The following is a 9,976-nucleotide window of genomic DNA, read 5'->3' on the forward strand; positions in this document are numbered from 1 at the left end:
TTGTTTTTTTGCACTAAATAATATTTTGTTCCCTGAATATACCATGGTTTATTTATCTAGTCACTTACTGAAGGAAATCTTGGTTGCTTGCATATTTTGGCATTTATGAATAAACCTGCTGTAGCACCTGTACCCCAATGTTTATAGCGGCACTCTCAACAATAGCCAAATTATGGAAAGAGCCTAAATGTCCATCAACTGATGAATGGATAAAGAAACTGTGGTTTATATACACAATGGAATACTACGTGGCAATGAGAAAAAATGAAATATGGCCTTTTGTAGCAACATGGATGGAACTGGAGAGTGTGATGCTAAGTGAAATAAGCCATACAGAGAAAGACAGATACCATATGGTTTCACTCTTATGTGGATCCTGAGAAACATAACAGAAACCCATGGGGGAGGGGAAGGAAAAAAAAAAAAAAAAAGAGGTTAGAGTGGGAGAGAGCCAAAGCATTAGAGACTGTTAAAAACTGAGAACAAACTGAGGGTTGATGGGGGGTGGGAGGGAGGGCAGGGTGGGAGGGAGGACAGGGTGGGTGATGGGTATTGAGGAGGGCACCTTTTGGGATGAGCACTGGGTGTTGTATGGAAACCAATTTGACAGTAAATTTCATATATTAAAAAATAAAAAAATAAAAAAATAAAAAATATTTAGTGCAGAATTGGAGGCATTAAAAAGGGAATGCAGCATTAAAAAAAAAAAATTTTCTTATGAATAAACCTGCTGTAAACTCCCATGTGCTGGTTTTGGTACAGACCTAAATTTTCAGCTCTTTTGGATAAATACCAAGCAACATACTTGCTAGATCATAGATCAGTAAGAGTGTGTTTAGTTTTGTGAGAAACTGCCAAACTGTCTACCAAAGTGGCTGTACTATTTTGCAATACCCACTAGTGATGCTTAAGTGTTCCTGTCGCTCCACATGCAATGATTTGATGTTGTCAGTATTCTGCATTTTGGTTATTCTGATAGGTGCATAGTGGTATCCCATTGTTGTTTTACATGACATTCCCTCATTGTATATGGTATAGAACACGTTTTCATATGTTTATCTGCCACCTGCATATTTTCCTTGAGGGGTGTCTGTTAAGGTCATTGTCTAGTTTTTAATAGGGTTGTTTGTTTTCTTATACTTGAGTATTAAGTGCTCCTTGCATTTTTGCATAACCTTTATTAAATATATCTTTTCTACGTATTTTCCCTGAGACTATGTCTTTTCTTCTTAATTGCTAAACGTGTGTTTCTCAGAGCAGAAGTTTTTAATTTTAGTGAATTTCAACTTATCAATTATGCTTTTCATGGATTGTGCCCTGGTCTTATATCTAAAAAGACATCACCAAACACAAAGTCATCTAGATTTCTCCCATGTTATCTTCTAAGGGTTTTGTAATTTTGTGTTTTACACTTAAGTTTATGACTTCTTTGAGTTAATTTTTGTGAATGTTGTAACGTCTATGTCTATGCTCACAGTTTTGCATGTGGGTGTCCAGGTGTTTCAGCACTCTTTATTGAACATCCTGTCTTTTCTTCATTGTATTACCTTTGCTTTCCTCCTTTTTTGAAGATCAGCTGATTCTATCGAGGATCTATTTTTAGTTTCTGTATTGGATTCAATTGATCTATTTGTTTATTCTTTCAGCAATAATACCACACTGTCTGGATTAGTGTAGCTGTATTGTTTTGCAGAATCGAAATTGTTTAATATCAGTCCTCCCATGCTGCTCTTCTCTTTCAATATTGTGTTGGTTATTGTGGCTTTTTACCTTTTCATATAACTTCATTTTAATATCTGAAGTTTGCCAATAACAAAAAATTACTTGCTAGAGTTTTGATTGAGATTGGATTGAATGTATAGAGCAAGTTGGGAAGAAATGACTTTTTGACAATACTGTCTTCCTCTCCATGAACAATCAATGGTTCTCCATTTATATAGGTCTTCTTTGATTTCTTCCATTATAATTTTATATCTTTCATTCTAGAGATCTTATACATATTTTGTGAGATTTATACCTAAGTATATTATTGGGAAAAGTGATAATATAAATAGTATTGCGTTTTAATTTTAAATTCTACTTTCTCATTGCTGGTATATGGAAAGCAATTAACTTTTGTACAGTAACCATACATCCTGCAACACTCCTATATTTCCTATTAGTTTTAGGAGGTTGTTTGGGCAATTCTTTCAGGTTTTCTACATAGACAACAATCACCTGTTTACAAAGATCGATTTATTCTTCCTTTCGTTGTGTATAATGCTTTATAGTATTTTGCTAGGGCTGCCATAACAAAATACCACACACGGGATGCCCTAAACCCCAATTTTTTTTCTCCCAGTACTGAAGATTGGAAGCCCAGAATCAAGGTGCCCTAAGTAAATATTCTTAAGCTGCTGTCCTTGACTTGCAGATGTCTGCCCTCTTGCTCCCTCTTCACATGGTTGTCTCTGAGTGCATATGCACCTCTAATGTCTCTTTGTGTCTCCTAATATTTCCTTATAAACACACCAGCCAGACTGTATTAGAACCCGGCTGTAATAGCCTTATTTAGATTATTTCTCTGAAGGCTGTATCTCCTAATATAGTCACATACTGAGATATTGGGGGTCAGGGCTTCAACATATGAATTTGGAGAGACATCATTCAGCCCTTTTATGTCCTTTTTGTCTATTACATTATCTAAGACACCCAAAAAGGGTGCTGAAGAGATATGGTGAGCGGGGACATCTTTGCCTGATTCCTATCTTATTGAGAAAGCTTTTATTTCTTTTCTTTTTTTTTTTTTTTAGAGTCTGATCCAAATTTTATTTAAAAATCACATATTTGTTTGGGAAGACCTTTATCTCTCCTTCTATTCTAAATGACAGACTTGCTGGATAAAGGATTCTCGGCTGCATTTTTTTTCTGTTCATCACATTGAAGATTTCCTGCCTTTCCTTTCTGGCCTGCCAAGTTTCAGTAGACAGATCCGTCACGAGTCTTATCGGTCTCCCTTTATATGTTAGAGCACGTTTATCCCTAGCTGCTTTCAGAATTCTCTCTTTATCCTTGTATTTTGTCAGTTTCACTGTGATATGTCGAGGAGAAGATTGATTCAAGTTACGTCTGAAGGGAGTTCTCTATGCCTCTTGGATTTCAATGCCTTTTTCCTTCCCCGGATCAGGGAAGTTCTCAGCTATGATTTCTTCAAGTACACCTTCAGCACCTTTCCCTCTCTCTTCCTCCTCTGGAATCCCTATTATACGGATATTGTTGTGTTTCATTGCATCACTTGGTTCTCTAATTCTCCCCTCATGCTCCTGGATTTTTTTATCTCTCTTTTTCTCAGCTGAGAAAGCTTTTATTTCATCAGCATTAAATATAATCTCAGCTGTAGGTTTTTATAGATGTTCTTTTTTAAGTTAAGGAAATGCCCTTCTATTCCTAGTTTGCTAAGAGTTCCTTTACTTTTTATCTATTGGCAACATCACCAAAAACATCATACAAGACCAAAAATGGTGAGATACACTTCCTTGCTGTACTCCCCTCATACTAAGCAGGTAATAGGTCTCTAACCCACAATTTTTCAAATCACCTTTTTTCCCCCCGATTACATTACTATATTTCAAGCCCACATCAATGACATGAACTGATATAGCAGTATACTGACTCCAATCTTATTCCCTTTAAACAGATCTTCAATACAGACTGAAGACTTTCCTGATTGCCAGGACACTCTCTCAGGCACCCCACTTTGTAATCTGTATGTTTATCTTTGGCATAAAAATCTGTGGATTTGGATTGCTTGTGAATTCAAGGATATGATTCTGACACTGAATTGTAAGTTTCCTAAAGAATACTATTATTTATAACTGAGCCTACCACAAGACATATTACACTGTCAATGTATTAATCAAATATATAAATATTCATAGGTATAGATGAGTAAGTTTTGGATAACACACTATGTTAATGCCAACTTGCTCTATACCTTTATTAAATATTCTTCACAATAATTAACAGAGGAAAACAATGTACAAAAACCCCAATTGAGGCAATGATTGCTCAAAAATGTTTCCAGGTCACTATCTACCACTTTCTTTCTTTATATTAGGATTTAGCAACTAGTAGTGTCTCAGAACACTCTACAATGCCTGATCATTTGATATAAAAATTTCCAAATTAATCTTTATAGCAAAGATTACTTGTTATTTGTTTATTATTATTATTTCTTCTTGATATAATGCATATCAGATATTTGATTCAAAATGAATATTCAGTAACTATATAACGTACTAAAACAAGGTAGTTATATAATTGGAAAGCATTATTTTTTAAAATAAGTTGGACATCCTTGTCAATATTAGTGATTATGTTATGAAGCAAGGAGAAATTCCAAAACAAACCGCTCACAAAACATTGTTTATACACTATATTAAATATAAAATTTGTGCTCAGCAACAAGTCATTAAATAAATACAAACCAATTCTGTGAACAGAATGTTATTTGAGATAGTGGGAAGGCTCATTGTGAAAAATGCCTCTCTAACATCCAGGACATCTCCAATATCTGAGACGTTCAAGATGAACAATGTTCCAGGTACCTCACCAGAAAAAAGCTTCTGATAATATATTTATGATGTTTAATGGAATAACTTTCATTAATGGATACAAGGAGTATGAAAGAAATAACCACAAAATCAATGGAGGAAAAAAATAATAATCAAATTTTAGGATTTTTCTTCTGTAGAAGTTTTTTTAGAGCTTCTTTGACATCTTTGTTTCTCAGGGAGTAAATCAAAGGATTCAGCATGGGAGTGACTAGGGTGTAACACAACGAGGCCACTTTACTCAGCTCAGGAAACCTGTCAGGAGTGAGATACATAAAAAACACAGCACCGTACAGCACACTCACGACTCCCAGGTGAGAGCTGCAAGTGGAGAATGCTTTCTTACGTCCCTCAGAGGAGCGTATCTTGAGAACTGTGGACACAATATACAAGTAAGAAATAATAATAACTATGATGGTAGGCAAGATGATGATGCTCGATAAGGAAAAGGAAATGATTCTAGAGATGAAGAGGTCAGAGCAAGATATCCTCTGAAGTGGGCGAGTGTCACAGTAAAAGTGGTCAATGGCCCGAGAACCACAAAAGGACAGAGTAAATGTCATACTGGTCTGAACTGAGTATGGTCTGAACTGAGCTGATGCAGCCACATAAATAGGAACTGGCCACCAACTGCGTGCAGAGATGTGCTGTCATCTGGACAGAGTAGAGGAGTGGGTTGCAGATGGCAATGAAGCGGTCATAGGCCATGGCTGCCAGGAGAAATCCCTCTGCCACCATGAAGAGGGCAAAGAGACAGAATTGGGTCACACAGCCTGCAAAAGAGATGGACTTGCTCTCAGACCAGAAGTTGATCATGGCCTTGGGTCCAATAACAGACGAATAGAAGAGATCAATGAAAGACAGTTTGCCCAGGAAGAAATACATGGGTGTGTTCAGCCAGGGATCGGTCATAATAATGGTCATCATCCCAACATTCCCTAGGAGGATCATGGCATACACAGGCAGAAAGATCAGGAAGAGGAGAATGTGGAGCTCTGGGTGGACTCTGAACCCTACAAGAATGAAGTTAGTTACTTCAGAGTCATTGCTTGTTCCTCTGTCACCCATGGCAGAAACCTGCTGAGAGGCCCAAGGAAAAGCAAATGAACTCTGGTGCTTGAACCTAGTTACAAATAACCATTGCAAAATTAGGATTACAAAACTATTGTATAATCATTATTCTTGTTAACTTTATAAAATTACTGTGACTTCAATTTAAGCCTTTGCAGTTGAGGATGAATCAAAATGTTAGTTTTATATCCTTCTTTCTGCAATGGTGGATTAGATGTTTTCCCTTGAATCTAATGCAGTTTCCTTCCACCCAAGTGCCTCTCACATTTGCAAGTATCACTTCTGTGTATGTTTCTGACTCACAATTTATGCAATAAGTTCATTGTCATGAAGAGGTTATTGGAAGGGAACACAAATAATTTAATAGTTGACATTTGGGAAGGAATTACAGTGTCTGCATTTGGAGATATGAGCAGATTCAGTACCCTCACTTAGGAAATCTTAACTCCGAGGCCTTAACTTATATTACGTGTAAACACATCTAAAGAATCTGACTGACCTTAAATAAAAATTACTTAAGGGGTGCAAATACTTTTTGTAGGTAATGGAACCTTTGAATTCTGATGTAAGGTTTTTACTCACTAAGATCAAAGTTGTGCACAAATAAATGCAAGTGTTATCAGACTGATGTGCTGAGATGTCTCTCCCAGATGGGTGTCCATAGCCCTTTCATAAAGATAATTTCCCTGCATTACCTCAGCTCACAGTCCAGAATTTTTTTAGGACGAGGCCTCCTGATAGTCTAGATGGAAGTGTTACTTTAGAGAAAAATACTGAACAAAAGATACATATAAGGGGTTGTTGACCTCATTCTGATTCACCTTGGATACGACTTTCATAAGTGTCATGCCTCATTTACTACACAGCTCAGCTGAGGATTTGAACTGCTTGTAATAAAAAATATGTTAACTTTTCTGTCCTCTCAAGGTTCCATGTGCTTGATTGTGCCTAAATAATAATAATAATAATAATAACAAAAACAATAAAGTTGTATTTTTGATATGCCAGCCACTTTTCTAAATGCTTTTACAGTAGCTCATTTAATCCATACAACCTAATATGAGGTGAGTCCTATGATATTCCCTAGTTTACAGATGGGGAACTGAGATACAGAGAAATAAAGTCTGTTGATACCATCTACTAGGAATAGAATCAGAATTTGTAGTGTAAAAACTTGACTCCAGAATCCATGCATTCTTTTTTAATTTTTTTTTTAACATTTATTCATTTTCTGAGAGACAGAGACAGAGAAAAGCAGGGGAGAGGCAGAGTGGAAGTCACAGAATTCGAAGCAGATTCCAGGCTCTGAGCTGTCAGCACAGAGCCCGACCTGGGCCAAACTCACAAACCCCTGAGATCATGACCTGAGCTGAAGTGGGGCACTTAACTGACTGAACCACCCAGGTGCCCCCAGAATCCGTGCATTCTAAATCACAGCACAGTTCCACTTTGTTAAATAAGCCCTTCCAGTTCCTTTACCTGACTTATGTCTATTTGTGCTTCAGAATTCAGTTAAATTTTCTTCTTTCCAAATAAATTCTCCAATTTTCAATGTAAGTTAAAACATTTCTTCATAGGGGAGCCTGGGTGGCCTAGTTGGTTTAGCGTCCAACTTCAGCTCATGTTATGTTCTCAAAGTCCATGAGTTTGAGCCCCGCCCTGGGCTCTTTGCTGACAGCTCAGAGTTTGGAGCCTGCTTCAGATTCTGTATCTGTCTTTCTCTCTCTGCCTCTCCCCTGCTCATGCACTGTCTCTGTCTCTCAAATATAAATAGACATTTAAAAAAATCTTAAAAAAACCACGTCTGCATATATCCTGCTTTCAAGGATGGTAGCTATTATTACATTTTAATATTCATATTAAATATTAATAAGTCCTTCCTTAAGATCACACTGCAACTTGTCCTCCATAATAAATTCAACACAATGTTCTGTATTTGGCAAATAGCAATTAATATTACTTATATAGATATATATTTCATGATATTTGAACATGCAAAATCAGAAAAACTTGAGGACTTTTAAATACTGAGGTGATTAGCATGGGTTTAGATTTAAGTAAAGGAATGTCCAACGTTGCTTCTCAAATTTACTAACTGGGACCTTGGACTAAGTGACTTCTGTAACTTGTTTGTTTCCAGTACAGCTTACTTATGTTCCTTGTCCCTATATCAGTTCTAGCAGTTTTTTGGTGAAATCTTTTGGGTTTTCCACATAGAGTATCATTTTTCTGCGAAGAATGAAAGTTTGACTTCCTCCTTGCCGATTCCTTTGTGTTGTCTGATTGCTGAGGCTAGGACTTCCAATACTATGTTGAATAACAGTGGCAAGAGTGGACATCTCTGTCATGTTCCTGACCTTAGGGGGAAAGCTCCCAGTTTCCCCCATTGAGGAGGATATTAGCGGTGGGTCTTTCTATATGGCTTTTATGATCTTGAGGTATGATATTTCTATTCCTGCTTTCTTGAGGGTTTTTAGCAAGAAAGGATGCTCTATCTTGTCAAATGCTTTCTCTGCATCTCTTGAGAAGATCATGTAGTTCCTGTCTTTTCTTTTATTGATGTGATGTATCACCTTGATTGTTTTGTGGATATTGAACTAGCCCTTCATCCCAGGTATAAATTCCACTTGGTCGTGGTGAATAATTTTTTTAATGTATTGTTGGATCTGTTTGGCTCATATCATGCTGAGGATTTTTGCATCCATGTTCATCAGTGAAATTGGTTTGTATTTCTCCTTTTTAGTAGGGTCTTTGTCTGGTTTTGGAATCAAGGTAATGCTGGCTTCATAGAAAGAGTTTGGAAGTTTTTCTTCCATTTCTATTTTTTGGAATAGCTTCAAGAGAATAGGTGTTAACTCTTCTTTAAATGTTTGGCAAAACTCCCCTGGAAAGCTATCCAGCTTCGGACTCTTGTTTTATGGAGATTTTTGATTACTAATTCGATTCCTTTATTGGTTATGGGTCTGTTCAAATTTTCTATTTTTCCCTGTTTCAGTTTGGTAGTTTATATGTTTGTAAGAATTTGTACATTTCTTCCAGATTGCCCATTTTATTGGCATATAATTGCTCATGATATTCTATTATTATTGTTTGTATTTCTGCTGTGTTGGGTGTGAGCTCTTCTCTTTCAATCTTGATTTTATTTATTTGGGTACTTTCCTTTTTCTTTTTGGTCCATCTGGCTAGGGGCTTATCAATTTTGTTAATTCTTTCAAAGAACTAGCTCCTGGTTTCATTGATCTGTTCTACTGTTTGTTTTTTTTAATTTTGCTAGCATTGATTTCTGCTCTAATCTTTATTATTTCTAATCTTTTGCTGGTTTGGAGTTTTATTTGCTGTTCTTTTTCCAGCTCTTTAAAGGGCAAGGTTAGGTTGTGTCTCTGAGACCTTTCTTCTTTCTTTAGGAAGGCCTGGATATATACTTCCATCTTATGACTGGCTTTGCTGTGTCCCAGAGGTTTTGGGCTGTGTTGTTACCATTTTCATTGGCTTCCTTGTACTTTTTAATTTCCTCTTTAAGTTCTTAGTTAGCCCATTCATTCTTTACTAAGATGTTCTTTAGTCTCCAAGTATTTGTTATCTTTCCAAATTTTTTTCTTGTGGTTGATTTCAAGTTTCATAGTGTTGTGGTCTGTAAATATGCATAGTATGATCTTTGATCTTTTAGTACTTATTAAGGGCTAAGTTGTGTCCCAGTATGTGATCTATTCTGGAGAATGTTCCATGTGCACTTGAAGAGAATGTGTATTCTTCTGCTTTAGAATGAAATGTTCTGAATATATCTGTTAAGTCCATTTGGTCCAGTGTGTTATTCACAGCCATTGTTTCCTTGTTGATTTTCTGTTTAGATGATCTGTCCATTGCTATAAGTGGGGTGTTGAAGTCCGTTATTATTATGGTATTATAATCAATGAGTTTCTGTATGTTTGTGATTAATTGATTTATATATCTGGGTGCTTCACATTTGCAACATAATTGTTTACAATTGTTAATTCTTCTTGGTGGATAGGCCCCTTAATGATGGTATAATGCACTTCTTCATCTCTTATTACAGTCTTTCTTTTAAAATCTAGATTGGCTACTCCAGCTTTCTTTTGGAGACCATTAGCATGAAAGATTGTTCTCCATCCTCTTACTTTCAATCTGAATGTGTCTTTAGGTCTAAAATAGGTCTCTTGTAAACAGCATAGAGGTGGATCTTGTTTTCTTATCCATTCTATTACCCTATGTCTTTTTTTTTTTTTTTAATTTTTTTTTCAACGTTTTTTATTTATTTTTGGGACAGAGAGAGACAGAGCATGAACGGGGGAGGG

At 36.3% G+C, this 9,976-nt stretch overlaps 1 pseudogene; it reads right to left on the reverse strand.

Annotated features, from left to right (window-relative positions):
* Positions 1-4,705: 4,705 nt before the first annotated feature.
* On the reverse strand, positions 4,706-5,675 carry LOC122223601 (annotated as a pseudogene).
* Positions 5,676-9,976: the final 4,301 nt, after the last annotated feature.

The sequence above is a fragment of the Panthera leo genome, chromosome B4 (genome assembly GCF_018350215.1).
Source record: "Panthera leo isolate Ple1 chromosome B4, P.leo_Ple1_pat1.1, whole genome shotgun sequence".
Classification (NCBI taxonomy): Eukaryota; Metazoa; Chordata; class Mammalia; order Carnivora; family Felidae; genus Panthera; species Panthera leo.